This window comes from Rana temporaria, chromosome 3 (assembly GCF_905171775.1).
Source record: "Rana temporaria chromosome 3, aRanTem1.1, whole genome shotgun sequence".
NCBI classification, from domain to species: Eukaryota; Metazoa; Chordata; class Amphibia; order Anura; family Ranidae; genus Rana; species Rana temporaria.
The window spans coordinates 454,609,392-454,636,701 of record NC_053491.1 but is presented as its reverse complement, the minus strand read 5'-3'; positions in this window follow the sequence as shown (position 1 = coordinate 454,636,701).

Here is a 27,310-nt window from a genome sequence, read left to right as displayed (position 1 = left end):
AATTGTTAATTAAGTTGTTAATTTTTTTATTTTTTACTGTCACCAGTGCAATACAGCATCATCATATGACTGGTGGCGGTGATCAGGAATTCTGACTGGTGACAGTATCCAATATATATATATATATATACATGTATATATATATATATATATATATATATATATATATATATATATATATATATATATATATACATGTGCGATTCCGTTAGTAACAAATGGATTTTCGTACGAATTTGTTACTATTCGTACATTCGGATCAATTCGAACATCCGACTAGCTGAAAGTACTAAAATATGATAATTACGGAATTATAAATAAGCAAAATAACGAACAAGCGAAAATACAAACGTACGATTGAACAAACTTACTAAAATATGAAACACAGAAACAGCAAAAGAATGAAAATGACATCTATAACGAACGATTTGCATTCCGTATTTTAAATCCTTTGTCTGTTCGTAATTCCGTATATTCGTATTTTCATTCGTATGTTCTTTTTTTCATTTGTGTGTTTTGTAAATCTGTTTCTTTGTCTGTTCGTAAATTTGTGTACTCAAATCGTTCTTTCGAATGGGCACTGGGCTCTGTAGGCAGTGTAGTTAGTGAGTGATGTATCTTACTTAATATCTTAGCCAATCAGCTTATCTTTTTTGTGCTGAGTCACATTGGACAGTAGCCACGTGTTGAAAATTAAACTAAAATACGAGATTGCGAATGACCACGCCACAATGTATTTACGAAAGTACAAAATTACGAAACCATTAAACGAAAATTATTATCTAACAAAATTACGAATTTCGAATCAACGAAAATAAATTAGACAGAATTACGAATCCTTCAGTATCAACAAAAATAAAACTGTTCCGAAAATACGAACGGGTCCGAATAGGAAAACTTGCGTCTTACGAAATTACGAACGGGTCCGAATAGGAAAACCTGTGTCTTACGAAATTACGAACGGGTCCGAATAGGAAAACCCGCGTCTTACGAAATTACGAACGGGTCCGAATAGGAAAACTTGCGTCTTACGAAATTACGAACGGGTCCGAATAGGAAAACTCGCGTCTTACGAAATTACAAATCTTTACAAAACTACGGAACGAGACGAAACTAAACAAATAGAAAAAAACATTTTTTTGTTGTGCACATGTCTAATATATATATATATATATATATTATTTTTTTTTTTCCTTTTCTTTTTCCTTTTTTTTTTTTTTACATGTCTTTCTTTTTTTTACATCCTGTCATCAGAGTAGTTCAGTGTCACCATCATTTCTCTTTGGTGAAAGCACTGATCAATTTGTTCTTGTAGAATGAACTGATACATTGTTAAACATCTTATTTGTTCTTGAGTTGGCAATTATATATTGTAAGCAAACTAATAATTATTTGTGTTTCGTAAACGTTTTCATTTGTGTTTCACTTCTATTTATATATATATATATATATATATATATATATATATATATATATATATATAGCTTATGTGTGCATGTAAGGACTGACTATCCACCATCCCCGGTGCTCTGGCTGGGCATGTTTTTCTTAGACATGAACTCACACCATCTAGTGGTGGAAATAGATAATGCAGTAAGGACATGTTCAGGTATGCTTATGACATAAACAGGCAGCAAATATGAATTCTGCCTGGTGGATGTTCTTCTATGTGCTTTATTGTGCTTCGAGATTCATATGTAAAGTTTGTTTCATTCTGTTTACAACCCCAACCTTCTAGAATCTGCTGTCCCACACCTGTCATTTCTATTATTTTAAATATGTATAGATATACTGTAAATCAGGCTTAAAGGGCAACTCCACTTTTGGGAAAAAAATTAAGATAATAAAATAATATATACATTTGCTACACAAGCTATAATTTAATGTTATAACTAAAATGCAATGCAATATGGCAAACTGGAGGCATTCTGTACAGAGTTGGCATACAGACTGGCTCCAGAAATGTGATTTCCTGCTTGTGTGATTGGCTCTCTGATTGTCCCAGAAGTCTGCACTCACATACAAGTTGGATTTTAGGCATCCCCTTGTAACATGGAATTTAAATATTGGTGAGATTTTACTCAAGGGTTACCGTAATTACTTTAGATGCTGCAGCTTTTTCTCATCAGAACAGGGAAAGTTCACTAGCTGATTATAATGAACCAGCCCCTCCCATTCAGAATTGGTATGTAATCAGGTGAAACAAATAACAGTGGGAATCTGGGAATATTCACAGCATAGGGTGATTAGGGTGTGCCCAGGCACATCTGGCAACCCATGTGTGCACGCCTATGATATATATAGAAGTGTTATTAAACCTACTTCCTGTAATGACAGGCTGTTAAAGAGAGAAGGACTCATATCATCACCAGACTGACCTGGAGAGTTTTTTTTTTTTTTTTTTTTTTAAGAAGAAAACATTTGAGGGGGCGTCAGGGTTGGGGGAATTAAGAGCCTGGGGGTAACCTAGAACTTAAATTTTGCTTTAAATAGGGATGTTCCTTTGGTTACCCAAGTCTGACAAGGAATGAGAAGTAACATTTTAGAATATTGTGGAAGGCTTTGAACATTAGAAAAAATAAATGAAATTAATTGGACACAATTGATATTGTATTAAAAACGAGCAAACAAATAAAAATATTTAATTTGTAAAAAAAATAAACATATCAATAAAAATAAATTTTTCTAAACATTAATAAATAGTTTTCATAAATTTCAATAAGTTAATAAAGTTATATAAATAATTACAAAAATAAATGGGAATATATTTTCTCTGGCATCCAAAACCATACAGATATAAATCTTCAACAACATCTTTCTAAAATCATGTTTTATTCATCTTATATTATATTATTTATAATCATATTTGTCTGGTTATAACAGGTAACCAGCACATTAAGTTGTATTCATTAGGCAAAATATCTACGCGTTTCATGGCATACACAAGCTTCTTCAGGACCCAAAACATTGCAACAGTCCTTGCTGGTTAACACACCAAACTTTATCAGACATGACAAATAATATCAAATAAAATACAAACGCAGTATCTTTGCCCTGAATAGTAAGTTGTATAAATCACCTCAAATGTAGGTCTGCTTTATGCTGGTTCATTCATACCAAGGCACTCCTATCATGCCAAATAATGGACACAAGAATATGGCCACTAATGGTGTCTCCAGGCCCAAGTAGTCCAGAGGAAATTTAGCTGACTATGCAAGAAAAAACGGATGTTACAGACACAAAAGGAACATTTTTTTTTTTTTACTAAATTGATGCCTTGTTGTTTGGTTAGCTGCAATCAAAAATGCATATCGCTTGTGGGTGAAATGCCAAGAATATTTGAACAGTAAAAAGATGGCGCTAACCTATTAATTAAACCCACAAATAACAAGTGACCTATCTATAAAGCCCTAAAAAGCTTTATCTTATGCAACATAACTATGTGCTTATATTACAAAAAAATGTATCCAACTATGTGTATATGTAAATATACAAATGTGTGTATATATATATTGTAAGATTGGGGTTTTTAGACTCCAGCGATAGATACGTTTTCCAGTGAGTACGCCAATCCAGAACTGAGTTTTTAAGGGCCTGGTAGCCCACTTTTAATTAAAAAACACGAAAGTTCATAGATACAATCGTGGCCCTCGCAGGGGGTTCCACCATTCCTGTATCTTGACAAATTCAACAGTTTAGCCTCCTGGCTTTCACACACTTGCCATCCGGCTGTTTCAGGCCTTTAACTTAGGCCCAAGTTCTGCTCCTCAGAACTACCCGTTTCCCAATGGTAAGCAAAACTGTTTCCTGGAGCCAAGCTCAAACCTCGCTTTCTCCAGTCTCTGACTTCTCTCAGAGAGGTTGGGAGTCACCTGACTCCCAGCACAGACCCCCTGTCTGTGGGGTGGGGCCCTGAGCCATAGTCAGGTCAGAACTGAATAGCTGAACACACAGCTGTGTAATTAGTGTGTCTTTCTCTCCAACATATGGCGTAACCCAGCAATCGTTCCCATATTATAAACGCGTAGAGGCTGCTGGTGAGCGAACCCACACGACACACCGCCGATCGTAGGAGAGGCTTGCGGGGCATGCTGCTATAGGAATGCAGTTTTTTCTAATCGCATACACGGCTGGAGAAGCTGGGTGCCGGCATAGAGGCACATGAATATGTGAGTGCAATAGTCTTTGTATTTTTAATTTAATAAATACGTTTTTATCTACTACACTATGATGGCCACTTATTTCTTATGAGCATTTATAGAAGAAAATAGGCTATAATAATCCATCCATCTGGGAAAGTTTGTTAGTTTGAGTAGGATTGGTTATTCAGATAATGAACCAAAGGCGCAAATAAAGCAGGATCTGGTGAATGGCAATTGCAGAAGGTGGTGGGATAATCACGGAAGTGGAGGACACAACTGCACCTGATATTCTCACATGAGGAATACCAAGCTCTTTGAAAAAGTTGATCACTCACAGGGACTATTCATAATAATAGAGGAACAGAAGGGGGCCTACATAGTGGTTTCCCCTTGTTTTCCCTTTTTTTTTCTCTTTTTTGTATATTTCACATTATTTATTTTCAAGTTTTGTGATATTTGATGTTTGATTTTGATATTTATAACGTTTAGAGATTCACTGGAATAAGTGGAGTAGTTAATATAGGCATAATATAACTGGTAATTTATACCAGTGAGCACTCGCACTTTCGCCCCTTTGGGGGAATATCTGCACAGGTCACCCATTTAAAGTACAGGGGTTTTTGTTTGTTTGTCTAATTTACACATTTTAGAGTATATATATATACACATTTCCATTACACATAGTTGGATACATTTTTGTAATATAAGCACATAGGGCCAGATTCACGTACAAGAGCGCCGGTGTAACGTAACCCGTTTACGATACACCGCCGCAAGTTTCCAGTTTTAGTGCCCGATCCACAAAGCACTTACATGGAAACTTGCGGCGGTGTATCGTAAATACGTCCGGCGCAAGCCCGCCTAATTCAAATGGAACGTGTACCATTTAAATTAGGCACGCTCCCGCACCGAACGTTCTGCACATGCTCCGTTCGCAATTTTCCCGACGTGCTTTGCGCAAAATTACGGCGCCCCGACGTGTTTGTGAATGGCGACGTGCGTAATGTACTCACACCCTACTTACGCCGAATTTTTTTTTTTTAATTCGAAGCGGGAACGACGGCCATACTTTAACATGGCTGGTGTAAAGTTAAGCAATGAAAAAGATTGCTTAACTTTGCGATGGGAAAAAACAACGTTACGCACGCGAGAAAGGTTCGTGGATCGCCGTAAATGCTAATTTGCATACCCGACGCTGGAAAATGACGCAAACTCCACCCAGCGGCGGCCGAAGTATTGCAGCCTAAGATCCGAAGGCGCACGAAGCCGTAAGCCTGTCGGATCTTAGCCAAAAGCCGTCGTATCTTGTTTGTGAATCACAAATTAAGATACGATGCGGCAAATTTGAAAATACGCCGGAGTATCAGTAGATACTCAGGCGTATTTGTTCTGTGAATCTGGCCCAATGTTATGTTGCATAAGATAAAGCTTTTTAGGGCTTTATAGATAGGTCACTCATTATTTGTGGGTTTAATAAATAGGTTCGCGCAATCTATTTACTGTTCAAAAAGTCCTTCCCAGCACCAGATTAAACTCTGTGGAGGCCCCTAGGCAGACAAAACCTTCAGACCCCCCTCACAGGTTTCTGAGGGTTCTCCATGCACCAGCTCTGGTGGCATAACATTGAACTAAGTAGAGTTCACATCGGCCGCTAGATGGAGATGACCATTACTACTAGGGTTGTCCCAATACCGATACTAGTATCGGTATCGGGACCGATACCGAGTATTTGCGGGAGTACTTGTACTCCCACAAATGCCCCCGATGCCTGGCCGAATACTTGTCCCCCCCCCCCGCCGCCGCAACGCGCCGCCGCAAACCCACCGCCGCCACTGCATACCGCAAAGCCGCCGCTGCCGCGTTAATCTGCGAGCGGGGAACATTACAGCTTTCGTTTGGATAGCTGTGTTCCCTGCCGCGTATAGACACTCCCCCTTGCTCGGGATTGGACGGGTGATCTGTCCTATCCCGAGCAAGGGGGAGTGTCTATACACGGCGCGGCGGGGAAGACAGCTATTCAAACGAAAGCTGTAATGTTCCCGCACGCTGATTAACATGGCAGCGGCATCATCATGGCTGGATATATGGGGGGGACATGGCTGGATATATGTGGGGGGGACATGGCTGGATATATGTGGGGGGACATGGCTGGATATATGTGGGGGACATGGCTGGATATGTGGGGGGACATGGCTGCATATGTGGGGGGACATGGCTGGATATATGGGGGGACATGGCTGCAATATGTGGGGGACATGGCTGCAATATGTGGAGGACATGGCTACAATATGTGGGGGGACATGGCTGCAATATGTGGGGGGACATGGCTGCAATATGTGGGGGACATGGCTTCAATATGTGGGGGACATGGCTGCAATATGTGGGGGGACATGGCTGCAATATGTGGGGGGACATGGCTGCATATATGGGGGACATGGCTGCATTCGTGGGGGACATGGCTGCATTTGGGGACACATTTAAAAAAAAGTATCGGTATTCGGTATCGGCGATGAATTGAAAAAAAGTATTGGTACTTGTACTCGGTCCTAAAAAAATGGTATCGGGACAACCCTAATTACTACTGTACATTATACTTACACAGGTTGGACCAAATTTTTTTTACAAACTGACAGCTATAAGAAGATGAGACAAACTGTAATGTGATTCAGATGTCTATGGTTTATGTACTGGTTTAGGTACTTCAAGTTGTTATTGGGTACATTCAAATAATACTGTATTGTATGAAGTATTTAATGTAAAGTTTTTGTTTCTTTGGGTTGATTCATGTGTTTCTATCTTTTGTAAACAATTTAGGAAAGCTTCATTATAATTTTCTTTCAAGAACAAATCAATATTATTTTGATCCATTGTCACCGGGACCTAAAATGCGTGGGGCCCATTGGCCGGTGCTTATTCTGCCTATTTGTCAATCTGGCACTGTTTCTTCCTGTTGGACATGTAATGTGATGGATGGCTTCACTGACCAGTAGGGAGGTGTAAAAGGTATGGAGGGGCAGAGCTAAAAGGTAATTTTACGGAAACAAACTTCAGCTGCTTATATGTCTGGATCTACTGATTGTGTCACCAAGCTATTTCCGTCAAAACTCTATAATCTTTGTGCATTTTCCATCGTACGTTTTGCATGTGTTGCCCAGGTTTGTTCGAGGTATTTTTTAAATGTTGTGCAAGTAACTAGATCATCCTACTCTCAAGCTCCCATGCTCGTCTCCAGGATTTCTCCAGAGCCTCTTCCATTCTCTGGAACTCTCTACCTAAACCTGTCCGGCTATGTCCTACTCTAGCTGCCTTCAGGCGATCCCTAAAAACTAATCTCTTCAGGGAAGCCTATCACTACTCCAACTAATCTTTTTTACCAGTTCCATCAGCTCATTCCCCACAGTTACAACCTTTTGTAACTGTGACGAAGGCTACAGAGGTGTCCCTAGAAACCCCCCCCCCAGGGAGCTCTGCGTTTTGGAGCCGGAGGTTGCCCGGGCTCTGAGGGCTAAGAGGGTACTCTGAAAATTCATCTCTTCAGGGAAGCCTATCACTCCTCCAACTAATCTCTTACCACTTCCATCAGCTCATTCCCCACAGTTACAACCTGCCCCACCCTTTTAGATTGTAACCTCTTTTGAGCAGAGCCCTCTTAATCCTCTTGTATTTTATTGTATTGTAACTGTATTGTCTCCCGTTTTATAATGTAAAATGCTGCGTAAACTGTTGGCACTATATAAATTCTGTATAATAATAATAATAATGCATAAAACTATTTGTTTTTGGTGGCAGTGGCAATTGAAGATGTAAGACTTGAGATTGGGAATGGTCAATCAGTCATGGAGTAACCATCTGCAAAAAGAAAATATACTCATTTAATAAAAATATGCTTAATACAAATGATTCCCAATATACTGTTTATCACATTTCTGTTGTTTTCTTGATTTTTTTGTTACTGACCTGCAAGCTGAAAGACACAGAACATGAACCTGGAGAAAAAAAATCTACACGTTTCGTGGCTCTCAACCACTCATCAGGATTTTGATGTAAGGATAAGTTATAGATGCAAATAAATAGACAAAAAATGTCTGTTAATAAATAGTGCCCTTAAAATGGAGAAAAAGATTCCCCCCCCCCCCCGGTTCGGTTCGCACCAGAACTTGAGAACAGGCACTTTTTTTTTTTTCGAACACACGAACATCGTTAAAGTCTATGGGACACGAACATGAAAAACCAAAAGTGCTAATTTTAAAGGCTTATATGCATGGTATTGTGATAAAAAGTGTTTGGGGCCCGGGTCCTGCCCCTGTATCAATGCACAAAAGCTTTAAAAATAGCATTTTTTTTCGGGAGCAGGGATTTTAGTAATGCTTAAAGTGAAACAATAAAAGTTAAAATATTTCGGATCTCCGAATTTTCCAATTTACGATTTTTTTATTATTCAAATTTACGAACATTTGGAAAAAATCATTAAATTCATTAAACGAATTCGGAATGAAATGAATTGCACATGTCTAATTTCTAAATCACACTGATCTGCAAAAATGTGTAAAAGTGTATTTTGTCTATTTTTTTTTTCTATAACTTATTCTTCCATCAAACTCCTGATGAGTGGCCGAAAACCACGAAACGCGTAGAGGATTTTTGGGGTGCTTAGACAAGTTCGGCTTTTTTTACCTTTACAATGTTTCTGCTTGTGTTTGCATTTTATGTATGAATATTATATGAAGTCATTATGTTATTCATATGTATACGTATTTCTGTGTTTTTACATTTCAGCTCTTTTGCTTATGTTTTTTACTCTTCACTGATGACACACACAGCTGTGGAGATTGCCTGCTGTGTCTTACTTTTATACTTGGGATATTTACGATACTCAGCCTATACTTTTTATGGACCAATGAGGTCTCTACGGATACATCACTATACCTATGCCATGCCTGCTCTCCGTTTGGCCCCTGGAAGGGGTCCCTTTCTGACTCCGTTCCCTCAGCTCCCGGGTGAGGCACCTGCTGCTGCCGTCTTGGGGCCGCACACTTGTAGCCATGGTCAAGCTCAGTGGTACAGTGTTACACACCCCTGAAGAGCGAGCTGGATCTTGCGAAACTAGGCTAGTCGGGTAGTACGATGCCCGTGTACTCTGTCCACTTTTACACTTGTGTACTAATATTTATGGTTTATGTATCGTTTCAATTGGCAATTGTTGATGTTATCTATGTATGTAACAATTTTACTATATTTACTATATACTATACAATTACTGTTATCTTTACTGGCGGAAACGTTACCCACTTCATTTAAAGTCCCGGGGCGAATCCTTTTGTTTAGATTATGGAATGTTCAATTTGACCCAATAAATATAATTATTATATATACATTTTATGCATTATCTGTTGCAATGACTTGCCTCATTTAAAGCCCCACTACTTTTCTCTTTGCACATACCGTATATACTCAAGTATAAGCCGGCCCGAATATAAGCCGTGGCACCTAATTTTACCACAAAAAATGGGAAAAAATTATTGACTCGAGTATAAGCCTAGGGTGTCCATCTACATGCCTCACTGTGCCTCAGTGTGTCCATGTGCATGCCTCACTGTGACCATGACTAGACTGACGTTTAACATGGGAGTCTATGGAAGGGGTGACTGGCTTTGAAAAAGAGAAATGGGGCTACATGTGTGCCAAGTTCCAGGTCCAGGGGACCTACGACCTGGCGGTACCGGGTCCCCAAATCACCAGAGAAATGACCGTGGGAGTCTATGGAAGGGGTGCCCAGCTTTGAAAAATCGGTGCTCCCCGGCCTTAGGTCCCCTGGACAACAAACTTTGCATACTTGTGGAGGAAGTTTGGGGTCCAGGGGACCTATGGCCGGCCGGTACCGGGTCCCCAAATCTGAGAGATCAGGCACAAAAAGTTGACGCGAGTATAAGCCGAGGGGGGCATTTTTTAGCAAAAAAAATTTGCTTAAAAACTCTGCTTATACTTGAGTATATACGGTATGTTTATTAGGGATGGAGGCTTGTCATTGCAGCTGTGTCAGGTCATATCTTTTTTGTTTTTTGTTTGTGTTGCTGCTTTAAAGTAGTCGTAAACCTCAGAGATGAAATATGAAAACAAAGTACGGTATATCCCTCTATAGTGTTTTTTTTTTTTGTATTGTTGTTGGGTGGGGATATATGATGGAAATGATCTATGTGTTTTTTGTTGTATAATGAAGAAATTCAATAAAAATTATTTGATTTAAAAAAAAAAAAAAGAACACTTGGGCCGGGTACTAACGAGCAAACATGTACGGTGAAACCGGTCCGTCGGACCGTTTTCACCGTACATGCCTGCCAGAGGGCTTCTGTACGATGGTTGTACTAACCATCGTACAGAAGTCCGCGCGTAAACATTACGCGGGGCGTGTCCGCGTCGCCGCGATGATGACGCGGCGACGTTGGCGGGCCTGCCATTTAAAGGCTTCCACGCATGCGTCGAAGTCATTCGACGCATGCGAGGGACGGCGGGCGCTCGGACATGTACGGTAGGTCTGTGCCGAGCGGGCAGGATTCCAGCGGACGGTTTTAAAACACGTCCAGGAATATTTGTCTGCTGGGAAAAGGCCCGGCGGGCAAATGTTTGCTGGAATTCGGCCCGCTCGCGCCTACACACGACCGAACATGTATGCTGAAACTGGCCCCCGGACCAGTTTCAGCATACATGTTTGGTCGTGTGTACGGGGCCTAAGAGGTTGATTTACAAAAACTGGAGAGAGCAAAATCTGGTGCAGATTGTTCAATTAAAGGAACACAATTTTTTTTAAATAACAAACCTGTTATACTTACCTCCACTGTGCAGCTCGTTTTGCACAGAGTGGCCCCCGAATCCTGTCTTCCGGGGTCCCTCGGCGGCTGTCTCGGCTCCTCCTTTTTGCAAAAGCTTTCCACCTTCATGCGAGTGAGCTTGCATGGTGGAAAGATTTTGCGGGGGCGCTCCCGTGATACAGCAGCGGGCATAGCCGCCGACTGCATCACTCGGCCCCGCCCCGCGGCGCGCCGCATCATCGGATGTGATTGACAGGAGCGCCAGCCAATGGCTGCGCTGCTATCAATCTGTCCAGCCTAGCCAATCAATAACCAGGCTGGGAACCGAAGAGGATTACGAGGACGCGCGCATGACTTTTGAGGGGTGAGGTAAGTAAAACGGGGGTTCTGGGGGGGGGGCGGTACCGTCAGATGTTTTTTCACCTTAATGCTTAGGATGCATTAAGGTGAAAAAACATTTTTCTTTACAACCCCTTTAAGCTTTGAAAAAAAAACATAAAGCTGGTTTGTCTCTATGCAGAGATGCACCAGATTGTGCACGCTCCACTTTTAGTAAATCAACTCCTATGTGTAATTCCTGTCTGCTGCTTTGTTCCTCTGCTATCAGCATGAATCACTATTAACAAGTTTTTTCTGACACCAAGAAAAAAAAGGTGACAGGGGAAGGCCCTTCAGCTGATTGACAGCCTCAGCTCTGTTCCTGTGTGCTGTATGAAGGGAGGTGTGTCCCTTCCTTTCAATCAGCTCTTAGAGCTCTCCTTACTGTGCTCTAAAAATTTAAGTTCATCTCTCTGCCTGTAGACAGGTGCAGTCTGCTTTTCATTGCAAGTGGCACTCAACCGCAGCAGGAGAGACAGCAAAGAGGAACATGGTTTCCTTGGTCACTGGGGAAGATATACAATTGGATGCTGCCGACTAGGGATGAGCCGAACACCCCCAAAACATGCGAACAGGCAAAAAATTTGTTCAAACACGCGAACACAATTAAAGTCTATGGGACACGAACATTAAAAATCAAAAGTGCTCATTTTAAGGTCCTGCCTCAGGGGACATGTATCAATGCAAAAAAAAGTTTTAAAAACTAACGTTTTTTAGGGAGAGCGTGATTTTAATAATGCTTAAAGTGAAACAATAAAAGTGAAATATTCCTTTTCATTCTGTACCTGAGGGGTGCGTATAGTATGCCTGTATAGTAGTGCATGTTTCCTGTGTTTAGAACAGTCCCTGCACAAAATGTTATTTCTAAAGGAAAAATAGGTAATTTTAAATTACATGAATTGTCGGGTCCCGGCAATACAGATCAAAGTCATTGAAAAAAATGGCAGGTGTCCCCCCCAGTCTATTACCAGGCCCTTTGGGTCTGGTTTGAATATTAAGGGGAACCCTGAACCAAAAAAAAGTGTGAGGGTCCCCCTAAATTCCTTATCAGGCCCTTCAGGTCTGGTATGGATTTTAAGGGGAACCCCGCACCAACATAAAAAAATGGCATGGGGTCCCCCTCAAAAATCCATGCCAGACCCTCATCTGAGCACGCAACCTCGCAGGCCACAGGAAAAGAGGGGGGACGACAGAGCTTCCCCCTCCTGAACCGTACCAGGCCACATGTCCTCAACATGGGGAAGATGTCCCCATGTTGATGGGGAAAAGGGCCTCATCCCCAAAACCAAAACGCCATTTTTTCTGTATTTTGATGCGGGGTTCACCTTAAAATCCATACCAGACCTGAAGGGCCTGATATGGAATTTGGGGGGACCCCCATGCTTTTTTTTGGTTTGGGGTTCCACTTAATATTCATAATAGACCCAAAGGGCCTGGTAATGGACTGGGGGGGACCCCTGCTGTTTTTTTCAATTAATTTGATCTGTATTGCCGGGACCCGACAATTCATGAGTAGTGCAGTTTTAAATTACTTTTTTTCCTTTAGAAATTACATTTTGTGCAGGGACAGTTCTAAACACAGGAAACATGCGCTACTTTACAGGCATACTATAGACACCCCCCAGGTAGAAAATGTAAAGGAATATTTCACTTTTATTTTTCCACTTTAAGCATTATTAAAATCACTGCTGCGGAAAAAACTTCAGTTTTTAAAACTTTTTTTGCATTGATACATGTCTCCTGGGGCAGGTCCCTAATCACTTTTTATGACAATAACTTGCATATTAACCTTTAAAATAAGCACTTAAGATTTCTCCCACAGACTTTTAAAGGGTTCCGCAGCTTTTCGAATTTGCTGTTATATCCTTTGCTGCAACATTCTGTGTCTGCGCCCTGGTCGGATTGACTTCCCGCCGGTCAATATACAATTGCACATATGTGTGTATATATATATATAAATATATATATATATATATATATATATATATATATATATATATATATATATATATATATATATATATATATACACACACAATGCCATATATTTAAACTTTTCAATATTTCATTCTTGAATATAAAAACATTTCTTGCCAATATATACCCCTGAAGAAGGAGTTGCCTATACTCCGAAACGTGTTGGGTACAAGAGTACTTTAAATACTGTTATATGTATAAATGGTGATAATGTTGTAGATATTTTATCCAAATACTCTCATATACCTTTTAGTAAATTGTGCCTTAAAAATCCACCACGAGGGGTTTGTTTGCTTGATCCCACTGGGCAATTGTGCTTTATTAAACTTCCATTACAATATAGTTCTGATTTCTGCAACTCTGCACCTCCTCACATATTCCCTGTTTTCCTGAAAGCTCAGACAAGCTTTAAAAATTCTGCTTCATCGAATGGATGTACAGAAGGGAAGACTTCAGATAAACAAACACAACTTTTGTAGGAGGAGTTGTTTCATCTCTGTGTATTACCTTGGACCAGTCCCTTCCCTGGGTACATGTAAGGGTTTACAACCACTTTAATACTGAAATATACCAGTAGTATACTGGGGATCTGGATCCCTGATCTCACAATGTTCTGGGATTTTGATCTCCAGTGGTCTCATACACTCTTTGCACAGTATTCGAATTGAAAACACTGCCCATGCATGGAGAGTAAATGCTATTGATTGGAGTAGTGAGCAGGGACCTCCGGACCACTACAGTTTTTGGTTTCTGCTTTGTGCATGAGATCAGCGGTCCAGATTTCCAGCATGCTCCTTGCATAGGACAGTTGGATATAGTGCATATTCAACGGTTCTTCTGGTTCCTTGTCATGTTTTCATAGAGACAGGATGTGAAATGCAATATCCCCAGCAGGGACATAAACAGTTTTTTTTTAAATTCTGGTTGAGTTCCTACATTCAAATGTGTGCCTCTACCTTTAAGCAGAGTTCCACCCACATTTTTTCACTCCTCACCATGCAGCACTAATGTGCATCCTTAAAATGAATTGGCAATTTATTTAAACAAATTTCTGTTCACTTACCTGATTTATGTTTATATCTAATTCCACTTTCTCCTCTAGGGGGCCGTGGCCGAAGACGTAATTTATGCATTGCATTGGCTACTGGGAGATCTAGGTCAGCCTGGCATGGCATTTATGACAATTCTTGGCCACCTTGGCAATCGCATGGCTCCAGTAAAATTTAACATTGGTGTCTATGGAAATTCTTGGCCAGCTTGGCATCACACGGCTCCAGTAACATTTAACATTGTAATTTATGGAAAATCTTGGTCAGCTTGGCATGGCTGTGCCAAAATTGCACCGCACTGCACATGCGGAGATCGGCAGGTGCATGCTGGGTAGCCAGCATGCCGGAATCCAGGAAAAAGTGCACTGTAGCTTCAGATACCCACACTGGAGATGGCCACGCTGTGCAGAAACTTCACAAAGTAAGAAAACAATGCTTCACAGATAGAAAACTGGGCATAGTTTACAGCATACCTTTGTTACATTGCACAAAGCATGAGTATTCTAGGGGTATTTTTTATCTTAAAAGTCATATTTTGGCCGGAACTCCGTTTTGAGCTACACTACCTACCTAGCTACCACTACCTAGCTACACTAAAAATAATATGATGAGGACGTGACCCCTCATGCCGTCTCCTTCATTGAGAAAAGTTAATTCACTGAATATACTGCCTGTGACATGATCTGTGGGGGAGGGTCTCATCAGTCACAAATTTCTCTCCTCCGTTCACAGATTGTGTGAGAGCCGGTTCACACTGGGGCGACCTGGGATCCGTCTTCAAGATGCCCCAAGTCGTCCCAAGTCGTGTGGTCGAGAAAATAAATGGAAGTGAATGGGAGCCGTCGTAATGTACACTACTGAAGTTGCTCCGACTTCAGAAAAGGTTCCTGTACTACTTTAATCTGACTTGTAGGCGACCTGTATCCATTGATTTCAATGGAAGTCGCCTCCAAGTCGGATCCCCGTTCACAGTGAGGCAACTTTACAGGAAGTCACCCCAGTGTGAACCTGTTCTAAGGCAAGCTCCTCCCTCCCACAGGGGAACTCCACGCCAAATTTTAAATAAAAAACTGGCATGGGTTCCCCTCTAGGAGCATACCAGGCCCTTGGGTCTGGTACAGTGGGTGACCGCGATATTGTGTCAATCTCGCTCCCTTTCTCGGCGAGATTGACCACCTACGAGCCCCATCGCGGGAGCCAGCGCCGAGCTGGCTTGCCGCGATGGAGACAAAGCCGTCATAGAAGCGACAGGAGATCCGACTTGGATTCCCGCCAATTCTACACGTGTGCGGCGTTTGTTATGAATCCTGAGGGGGAAGTCTCCGCCGGATTTTAAATAAAAATCCGGCATGGGTTCCCCCCTCAGGAGCATACCGGGCCCTTAGGTCTGGTATGGGTTGTAAGGAGACCCCCCCTACGCCGAAAAAACGGCGTAGGGGGTCCCCCTACAATCCATACCAGACCCGTATCCAAAGCACGCTACCCGGCCGACCAGGAAAGGAGTGGGGACGAGCGAGCTCCCCCCCTCCTGAGCCGTACCAGGCTGCATGCCCTCAACATGGGGGGGTTGGGTGCTCTGGGGTGGGGGGGCCCCCAAAGTGCGCCCCCCTGCCCCATGTTGATGAGGACAGGGCCCCTTCCCGACAACCCTGGCCGTTGGTTGTCGGGGTATGCGGGCGGGAGGCTTATCGGAATCTGGGAGCCCCCTTTAATAAGGGGGCCCCCAGATACCGGCCCCCCACCCTAAGTGAATGGATATGGGGTACATCATACCCCTACCCATTCACCTGGAGGGAAAATGTTAAAGTTAATAAACACGACACAAGGGTTTTTAAAATAATTTATTAGTCTGCTCCGGAGGCACCTCCTGTCTTCTTTAGCTCTTTTTAGCAGGGGGGGCTTCTTCTTTGACGTCTTCGGGTGGGGGCCGCTCTTCTTCGCCGCCGTCTGGTTCTCTTCCACCGCCGGGGGGTCGCTTTTATAAAAGCGCCCACCCCCCGGCGGGTTTCCTCCGACGTCTTCGGCGGGGGGGGTGGTGTGCTTCTCAGGGGGGGCTTCTTCTTCCTCTATCCAGGGGGGTCTTCTCCGCTATCCGGGGGGTCTTCTCCACTCTCCGGGGGTCTTCTTCTATGTTCGCCGCTCTCCGCTGTTGACTCGGCGCACCCCGGTTCTTCCTCCCGCTGTCCGGTGCCTTCTCCTTCAGGGCTGAACGTCTTCTTCTTCTTCTGTGCTGTGACGTCTTCTTCTTCTTCTTCTGTGCTGTGACGTCTTCTTCTTCTTCTCTTCTCCCAATGTTGACACGTCACCTCTTCACGCTGCAATGACAGGTGCGCGGCTTGCATCTGACTTATATAGGCCTCACAGTCCCATCATGCTCCGGTACCTACCCATGTGATACCTACCCACGTGGGTAGGTACCGGAGCATGATGGGACTGTGAGGCCTATATAAGTCAGATGCAAGCCGCGCACCTGTCATTGCAGCGAGGAAACCCGCCGGGGGGTGGGCGCTTTTATAAAAGCGACCCCCCCCCCCCGCGGTGGAAGAGAACCAGACGGCGGCGAAGAAGAGCGGCCCCCACCCGAAGACATCAAAGAAGAAGCCCCCCCTGCTAAAAAGAGCTAAAGAAGACAGGGGGTGCCTCCGGAGCAGACTAATAAATTATTTTAAAAACCCTTGTGTCGTGTTTATTAACTTTAACATTTTCCCTCCAGGTGAATGGGTAGGGGTACGATGTACCCCATATCCATTCACTTAGGGTGGGGGGCCGGTATCTGGGGGCCCCCTTATTAAAGGGGGCTCCCAGATTCCGATAAGCCTCCAGCCTGCATACCCCGACAACCAACGGCCAGGGTTGTCGGGAAGGGGCCCTGTCCTCATCAACATGGGGACAGGGTGCTCTGGGGTGGGGGGGGGACAGGGTGCTCTGGGGTGGGGGGGCCCCGCAGTGCGCCCCCCTGCCCCAGAGCACCCAACACCCCCATGTTGAGGGCATGCAGCCTGGTACAGGTCAGGAGGGGGGGGCACTCGCTCGTCCCCACTCCTTTCCTGGCCGGCCAGGTAGCGTGCTTTGGATACGGGTCTGGTATGGATTGTAGGGGGACCCCCTACGCCGTTTTTTCGGCGTAGGGGGGTCTCCTTACGACCCATACCAGACCTAAGGGCCCGGTATGCCCCTGAGGGGGAACCCATGCCGGATTTTTATTTAAAATCCGGCGGGGACTTCCCCCTCAGGATTCATAACAAACGCCGCACACGTGTAGAATTGGCGGGAATCCAAGTCGGATCTCCCGTCGCTTCTATGACGCGCTTGCTGGAATGTGCTTGTACTATTCCAGCGCGAGTGCGAGATGTCGGCGGCAGGCACTGTATGGATTTGAAGGGGAACCCCCTACGCAGAAAAAACGGTGTGGGGGTTCCCCCCAAATCTATACCAGACCCTTATATGAGCACGCAGACCGGCTGGTCTTCTCCCGACTTCGGGGGGTCTTCTTCCGACTTCTCCACTCTCTTCTCCCGCTCTCCGGTTCTTTTTCTCTTCTGCTGGGCACCACCGCTGTCTTCTTTCAGCTCTTTCACCAGCGGGGGCCCGGTCTTCTGCATTGAATTCTTCTCTTCTTCTCCTCTTCGATGTTGACTCGATGCTCCCTCCCGCTGCAATGCCGGGTGTGCGGTGCGTGGCAAATTATATAGGCCTCTTATGACGTCACAGTCCCAGCATGCTCCGGGTGGTACCCGCCCCCTTTCCTGACCGGCCGGTTTGCGTGCTCGGATAAGGGTCTGGTATGGATTTAGGGGGAACCCCCACGCCGTTTTTCCTGGTATGCTCCTAGAGGGAAACCCATGCTGTTTTTTGTTAAAAATTTGGCTTTGAGTTCCCCCTCCTGGAGGCGACCTCAAGTTGTGTTGTAAGTCGCGTTGTGATTCATACTCAACTCGTGTTAAAGTTGCCTCCCAAAGTCGTGCTGAGAGTCGTGTTGCCTCAGTGTGAACCGGCTCTAACAAGGAATGTAATCAGTGGGGTGTGTTGGATCACCTTTTGTGCAGCTGAGCTCAGGAGACCCAAAGCTATTAACCCCCACAGTGCCAGACTTTAAGCAGAAGGAGGAGGACAGCAACTCTGCAATGAACATCTCTTCAGAATCCAGTAACCCGCATGTTGTAGGACATATTTCACTACATGTAAGTAATTGCCATAAAGCTGTAAAGAAAATGTTTTTTCTTAAGTATCATACACACAATCGGATTTTCCGTGGACAAAGCATAGGACAGGAACTTGTCTTGCATACAAACGGCACACAATTGCTGGCCAACAAACACAAAACTGCATGTTTTTCCAGCTCTTTAGTGCCACCCTTTGGGCACATTCTGCTAATGTTGTGTTTGGTGAGCATTGATTCCTAACATGCGTGTTTGGACTTTGGACTTTTGTCTGACGGACTTGTGTACACATGCTCGGAAAATCCGACAACAGACCGTTTTTGTCGGAAAATTTTAAAGCCTGCAATCCAACATTTGTCCGCGGAAAATCCGACATTTGTCCAATGGAGCATACAAATGGTCGGATTTTCCATCACACAATACCCACCGGAAAATCTGATCATGTGTACGAGGCTTAAACTAAACTTCAGCTTTAATATATAAAAGATTGTTAATGCTATCATTCTCCACCTGGAAATTGATGAGCTTGGAAACTTTAACATAAAGTGACAGAATCTACTTCCCATTATTTAGCACTATTGCCTTGCAGCTCTGGGTCCAGTGCACAAACTATGTGGAGTTTGTTAAGTGTGAATTACTGCTGTCTCATTTCACTCTAAAATCCAAAAACCGGAAACTCAATGATTTAACTGAGTTATGCACCAACCAGCCCTTATTTTGTCCATTGGATAACAACATGAGCTTATGGTAGCATGTAAGCCATTGTGGGGCAGGATTGTCATGAATTTGCAATGGTAGCTATATGGTGCTGTGTAATATGTTTCAATCTTAAAATGATGGATCGGGGTGCTTGACCGGAAGCCGGGGAAGATGGTCCCAGATTAAACTAGCTCCCTAGCAGTCCATCAGTCCTGAGCCTTTTATCAGAGGCATGGAGCAGCGGACATTGCCAATTGCAGTGTGGGGCAACAATGGCAAGTTGGCAACAAGTTGAAATGGATAATATCAGGAGAACAATGTAGGAAGGTTCCCACAAGCTTACACTTTTACGTTTCCACCGGAGCTCCTTCCAGCCTAGAGGGTGCTGAGGTGGGAGGGATCGCCTGCATTTTCATACAGAGGCTCACCAAGCAGAGCTGAGAGCCGTGTCTCTTCTAAGGCCACTTTCACACTGAGGCGCTTCTAAACTGCCAGTAAGAACACTGAGCGCTTTTGAAGAGCTTTTCAGGCGCTTTTGAAGAGCTTTTCATTCATTTCAATGGAGAGGGGAGTTTTTCACAGCCCTGCCAGAAAACTGCCCCAGTGTGAAAGCATTCATTGATTTTAATGGAAATAGGTTTTAGTGAGCTTTTTAGGCGCTGTTTTTAGTGTGAAAGTACCTGAAAAGCACCTCAGTGTGAAAGTGGTCACAGGGATCCAATCTGCACCTAATTGGTCAGGCAAGTACACCTGTCTCTCCTTCTAAAAGACCACAATAGCTGTCTGAGATAGGAGAGAACAGCAATGATCACAGTCCATTGGGTGATACCAGAGAACTTATCAAGAAGAACTTATCGATCCCATAGAGAATTATCCAACTACCGGGCAGCCTATAGCAGGTACTATTCTTAAGGACATGCAAATCTCTCTGCAGGGCATTTTGCACAGGGATATGCTCTCTTTCATCATTAAATTTAAATCTGAAGTCTTATGCCGCGTACACACAATCGGACATTCGGACAACAAAACCGTGCATTTTTTCCGACGGATGTTGGCTCAAACTTGTCTTGCATACACACGGTCACACAAATGTTGTCGGAAATTGCGAAAGTCAAGAACGCGGTGACGTACAACACGTACGACGAACTGAGAAAAATGAAGTTCCATAGCCAGTGCGGCTCTTCTGCTTGATTCTGAGCATGCGTGGAATTTTGTGTCGGAAATATTTACATTTCTGACAACAAGTTTTGCTTTCGGAAATGCGACAGCAAATGTCCGATGGAGCCTACATACAGTCGGAACAAGCTCCCATCGTACATTTGTTGTCGGAGATTCTGACCGTGTGTACACGGCATTAGAACCGGGCGATAGAGTCAATCATGTGGAAACTAAAACGGGGGCATTTGTTGCTGCCCATAACAAACTTGTAGATGCACACAATGGTACAGAGAAGGAGGAAAAATAAGTGTAAGATATCTGACCTAGAGGGAAGAAAGTTATGGATCAACTTACCTTTGTGTTTGTTTAGACTCTCCAGTCATGGGTAAAATGTTATACTGTTTGATTCAGAACTTTGAGATCCAGGCAGGGTGTAAGATGATGTAAGGACGGAGGCAGTTTCAGAAGAGGTTTCTTCCACTGTGATATAGGAGGGAGCAGGGTGGCTAAACTCTGTCTCATTCACATTCCAGTCTGGCTCTGTGTCATTCAACCTGAGACACACAGACACAATTTAAATTTGAATCTAGGCAGATATAACTGGCATAAATGCATTAACTGTATTTTTGTGTACAAACTGTGTAAGCACCTGTACTTGTCTTTTCACTGGCCTACCTCTACATAAGCTACCCCCCTTCAGTCTAGCATGAATGTGGCTTAGTATCCACCACCCCTCTCTGCCATTCTCTTCATTGGCTTCTGCTTGTCCAACAAATAAAATCCAAAATACCAATAACAACATCCAAAACCACCCAGAACTCTGCCCAAAGCTTCATCACAAACCTCATCTCAAAATAGCACCCAAATAATCTTCTTCACTTCTTTGAAGACCTTCTACTCTCCATCTACTTGTCTCCTCCTCCCATGTTCACATCCAGAACTTCTCCAAAACCTCTCCCCTCCTCTCCCAAACTGTCCAATTATCTCCTACTTTATCTGCCTTGAGGGCAAATCCTGAACACTCATCTTTGCAGGGAAGCCTATCCCACCTCTACATAAAGAAACTAAACTTTTACTTTCTCCATCAACACATCCCCACACAGTGGCGGCTGGTGAAGTTTTATGATGGGGGGGGCAATACCCCGCCCTTCCACATTTGGTCCCTCCCACTTCTCATAAGCCACACCCCTTATAGAATCCACCACTCCGTCCCCTGTATTCCACTTGCTTCCACTCAATGTCAGGAGTATACAGCTCAGCGTCACAGCACAGAGTATATAGCCCCAGCATCACAAATCATGGTATATAGCGCAGCCTTACAGATCGGTGCAAACAAACTAAAATATGACACTGTTAGTAATGAAGGACTCGAAATGGGCAGGAGATTACCAGAGACTGCGGACATACTGCACAAGATTACCAGAGACTGCGGACATACTGGACAGGATTACCAGAGACTGCGGACATACTGCACAGGATTACCAGAGACTGCGGACATACTGCACAGGATTACCAGAGACTGCGGACATACTGCACAGGATTACCAGAGACTGCGGACATACTGCACAAGATTACCAGAGACTGCGGACATACTGCACAGGATTACCAGCGACTGCGGACATACTGCACAGGATTACCAGAGACTGCGGACATACTGCACAAGATTACCAGAGACTGCGGACATACTGCACAAGAGTACCAGAGACTGCGGACATACTGCACAAGATTACCAGAGACTGCGGACATACTGCAGGAGATTACCAGAGACTGCGGACATACTGCACAAGATTACCAGAGACTGCGGACATACTGCACAAGAGTACCAGAGACTGCGGACATACTGCAGAAGATTACCAGAGACTGCGGACATACTGCAGGAGATTACCAGAGACTGCGGACATACTGCACAAGATTACCAGAGACTGCGGACATACTGCAGGAGATTACCAGAGACTGCGGACATACTACACAAGATTACCAGAGACTGCGGACATACTGCACAAGATTACCAGAGACTGCAGGAATTACTTGTCCTGCGACTTGGGACTTAAATGTTGCATGACAAGTCGTACCCCATGATTTCCAATGAGAACCGTTCATATCTGTGCGACTTCAAAGTAGTCCCTGCATTACTTTGGTCCCACATTGATGCAACTTGAGGTCCATAGACCTCTAGAATACACAGGCATTGCTTTAAGTCACATCAGAATTGCAGTAGAATTGTGCAACTTTCAGACTGCATTAGCCTGAAAGTCGCAAGATTCTGCCACAATTTTTTGGTGCGATTTTGCAGCGACTTGAAGCAATGCCTATGTATTCTGGAGGTCTATGGACCTCAAGTCACATCAAGGTGGGACAAAAGTAATGCAGGGACTACTTCAAAGTTGCACAGATATGAACAGTTCTCATTGGAAATCATCGGGTCCAACTTATCCTGCAACTTTCCAGTCCCAAGTCGCAGGACAATTTGCAAGCGGGGGGTGGGGTGGTGTTGACGGCCGATATTTTCCCTGCACATTAAGTATAAAAAAAGTTTTTTTTTTAATAACTAGGGGGGGGGGGGGTGGGGTGGTCTGGTGGGGTAGTGTTACCGCCCGCTATTTGTGCTGTAATGAATTTTTACACAGAAAAGAAATGTTGTTAATAAATGGGTAAATGAATTATAAAAAAAAGATTTTTTTAATAACTGTTATTGGAAAAATCTTTTTTTTATAATTCATTTACCCATTTATTAACAACATTTATTTTCTATGTAAAAATTCATTACAGCACAAGTAACACTACAGCGGGCGGTAACACTACCCCACCAGACCACCCCCCCCCCAGTTATTAAAAAAAAAACTTTTTTTATACTTAATGCTAAATTGAATCAAATATAAAAAATAAACTGTTAATAATCTTAATATATTTAACTAATATTAAATAAAAAAAAACATTGATTGGGGGGGGGGGGGTTGTTGCCTGGCATTATTTTCGCTAAATATTAAATATTAAAAAATATTTAAAAAAAATATTAAAAAATATATAAAAAAGAAATTGGATTAAGCAGGGGGGGTGGAGGGTGGATGCCAGCCGCCGAATATTAGATAAAAAAAAACTTTGAATAAGCGGGGGGTGGGGGGGGGGCGCCGAATATTACATATAAAAGAATAATCGATAGAAAAGAAAACTTTGGATAAGTGGGGGGGGGGGGTCGGGCGGCTGCCAAATACGATTGTGGAAATACGATAGTGGCAATCACGGGAGGGGTTGGATGCTGCTGTGAAGCGGCCGCCGATGTTGAGACAGGCAGGCTTACCTGTTCCTCGGTCGGGCGCAGTGAGCTCGAGCTGACCCGACGTCACTTCCGGTTTTTCCAGTGACGTCGGAACGAGCACAGAGACGGGCGGGTGCACACAGACAGTGTATGCACCTGCCCGGCCATAACAATACACTCCATCGCGCCAGAAGCAAGTGGCGCGATGGAGAGCGCCACAAAGGCATATTTTTGGTGCCAATGTAGCGCCGCGTCTGCAATCCCGTGATTGCACAGACGTGGCGCTACTCCTAAAGGACTGTTCCCGGCGTCCGGCGCGCGGACATAAGGCCCTTTTTTGGGAAAAAAAAATTCTTAAAGGGACAGATTTAAAAAAAAATTTTTTTTTTTTTTTTTTTTTACTGACTGTGTGATGGGGGGCGGCGCCCGGGCGCCCCTATGGACGGGCCGCCACTGTCCCCACACAATTATAACTTTCTCTATCACTTGTCCTTCCTTTTGGAATTGTGAGCTCTTATGGTCAGGACCCTCCTAACTCTTTGTCTTAAATTTTATTGTAACTATACTTTCTCCTTTATTTTTTAAAGTGCTGCACAAGCTATTAGAGCTTTAGTATAAATCCAGCATATTAATAATAATAATAATAATAATAATAATAATAATAATAATAAAGTAATAATAATAATTCTAAGGAAACGTTTCAACTTTGTGTTACATATTCAAAACTCAAGCTTTATATATTTTTTTAAAGTGGTTTAAAGTCATAAACTACAGTGTGTTTTCTTTTCCGTTTTAAATGACAATGCTAAATACCTTTTCTTAGGCCTTGCACACACGACCAAGGAACTTGTCGGAAAAGACACATCGTTTTCCTCGACGAGTTCCTTGTTAGGCTTGTTGAGAAACTGGACAAGCTTGCTTTGCGTACACACGGTCAAGACCAAATCTCCTCGTTCTCAAATGCGGTGACGTACAACACATACAATGGCAGGGGAAGTTCGATTCCACTGGCACAACCCTTGGGGCTGCTTTTGCTAATCTCATGTTACTGCGTGTTAAGTAAAAGTTTGGTAGGAGACGATTTGCACTTTTCAGACTGTTACAGCGTGACAAATGTGCTATCTCCATTACAAACGCTACTTTTACCGAAGGTGCACTCCCGTCTCATACTTTATTCTGAGAATGCGTGGGTTTCTTAGCATACACACAAACGTGATTCTCGTCGAAAACCAGCCCAATGAGGAACACGACGAGGAAATTGAGACTCCCGTCAAGGAAAAAGAGAACTTGTCCTCTTTTTTTCTCGTTGAGTTCCTCCACAGTTTCCTCGATGAAAAACATACACACGACCGTTTTCCTCTGCAAAAAAGCTCTGCCACCAAGTTTCTTGATGGATTCTGTTGAGGAAAACGGTCGTGTGTACGAGGCCTCACACCACAGCTATGCGGTCATGAGATCCCCCTCCGTTCTCCTACACTGATCTAAGGAGAGCAGCGGGAGGGGCTGAGTTTCCCCTCTGACATCAGCCAGCCAACAGAGGGAGGTCACGTAAATTCCTAGCGGTGGTGTGATAAAAGGTTTTTAGCATTATCATTAAAACACACACACTATAGTGTATTACTTTAAAAAACAGAGGGGATACAAATATTTCTGCTAAATATTGCAGTGGAATAGCAGCTGGAGGGGCAGGGAGGAGGCCATCTCTCCCACTGACAGGCAGGGAGGAAGGGGAGAGGGGAGAGACTCAGAAGACACAGAGGGAGGACAGAGGCACGTAAACTGACCACGGTATCATGGATCAGCGGCCATGATTACCGTGGTCAACACACAAAAGTGGGACACAGGAACAGGCAGGATCAACCAGGTATTTTACAACATAGAAAGAGACAAATTACATGGCACAAGCACTGTGCCATAGATTATGCCTTAACCCCCCTGGCGGTCTTCCCGAGACTGACTCGGGGTTAGATTTTCCTGCTACTATCGGTAACCCCGAGTCAGTCTCGGCTCGCCTCGCTGAATCCACAGGCACTTTTTACTTACCTTGTCCCTGGATACAGCGATGCCACCGCGCTGTGTGAGCGAGCGGGACCTCGCTCGATTTACATAGTGCCTCCGTGTGACGCCGATCTCCGTTCCCTGCGACGTTACGACGCACGGGGACGGAGAACGGCGCCAAATTCAAAAACGTAAACAAACACATTACATACAGTATACTGTAATCTTATAGATTACAGTACTGTATGTAAAAAAAACACACACCCCCTGTCCCTAGTGGTCTGCCCAGTGTCCTGCATGTCATTTTATATAATAAAAACCTTTTTTTCTCCCTGCAAACTGTAGATTGTCTATAGCAACCAAAAGTGTCCCTTTATGTCAAAAATAGTTTTAGATCAGCTAAAAAACAGCGATAATAAATTATAATCACTTGCAGAATTGTGCGATAGCGATTTGAGGGGGAAATTCGTCATAAAAAAAAAAAAATAATGACAGCAACAATTCTGCAACTGAGCAAATTTCAGTGATTTTAATTTGATTACATTATTGAATAATTTTTATTATAATTATATTATTATTTGTTATAATTATTTATAATTATTTATTATATTATAATTTATAATTTTGTTTTTAAAAAAATGTAATACACGGGATGCCTATTAGAATCTTGTTTGGTCAGATTTAAGTGAGTTATTTCTAAAAATTACAGACCTACAATATAAAACGCCAAATTTCCTTGCAAATAATGGTACCGCTTTCAGCATGTTTTTCCAGACAGAATCATACCGCCAGGGAGGTTAAAGGAACAGGAACTTTTTTTTTTTAGGGTTACAACCTCTCTGACATTTTTTTTATCCTAATCATAACAAATAATTCCCCTTTTTTTCCCTTTTAAACATTCCAGAATAATCATTCATCCTACCTTTGCTTATCAAAAGCATAGTTCCTCTGACACAAGATGATAGCCATTGATATAATAAAGATGAGCAACACAGCAAGACCAGCAGCCACTCCCCCAAAGATACCGGCTTTACTGACAGCTATCTGGCAATGGTCTCCTGTATACCAGAACTGGCTTGTCATCTTACAGCTAGGAGAATATAAGAGAAAACAAAATTAAGAGGCAATTCCAGCTCAATAAATGCACAACATTACTATACTTATAATATACTGCATATGTACTGTTAAGTCAATGAAGCCAGAACAGGAATATGATAAACTACATACCAAGGACCTTAACCTTTTCATAACCAGAGGCCACTCAAGCCTCGATGCCCAGACCAAAGAGCATGGTCTATGTTCCATTAGCTTCAGTGGAAAGAAGGGTATAATCGATTTGACATGTTGGGTATCTGTTTAGTCACCACAACCTCATCTTTGATGTTTTAACAACAAAATTGGATAACATATTGGGGGTTATTTACTAAAGTTGCATGGTGCAAAATCTGGTGCAGCTCTGCAAAGAAATCAATCAGCTTCCAGGTTTTACTTTCAAAGCTTTATTGAATAAGCTGAAGATAGAAGCTTATTACTGGCTACTATGCACAGCTGCATCAGATTCTGAGTGCTCCAGTTTTAGTAAATCCCCCCCATTGTGTTTGAGTGCACAAAAATGAATTTCAATGTACAGTACAGACCAAAAGTTTGGACGCACCTTCTCATTCAAAGAGTTTTCTTTATTTTCATG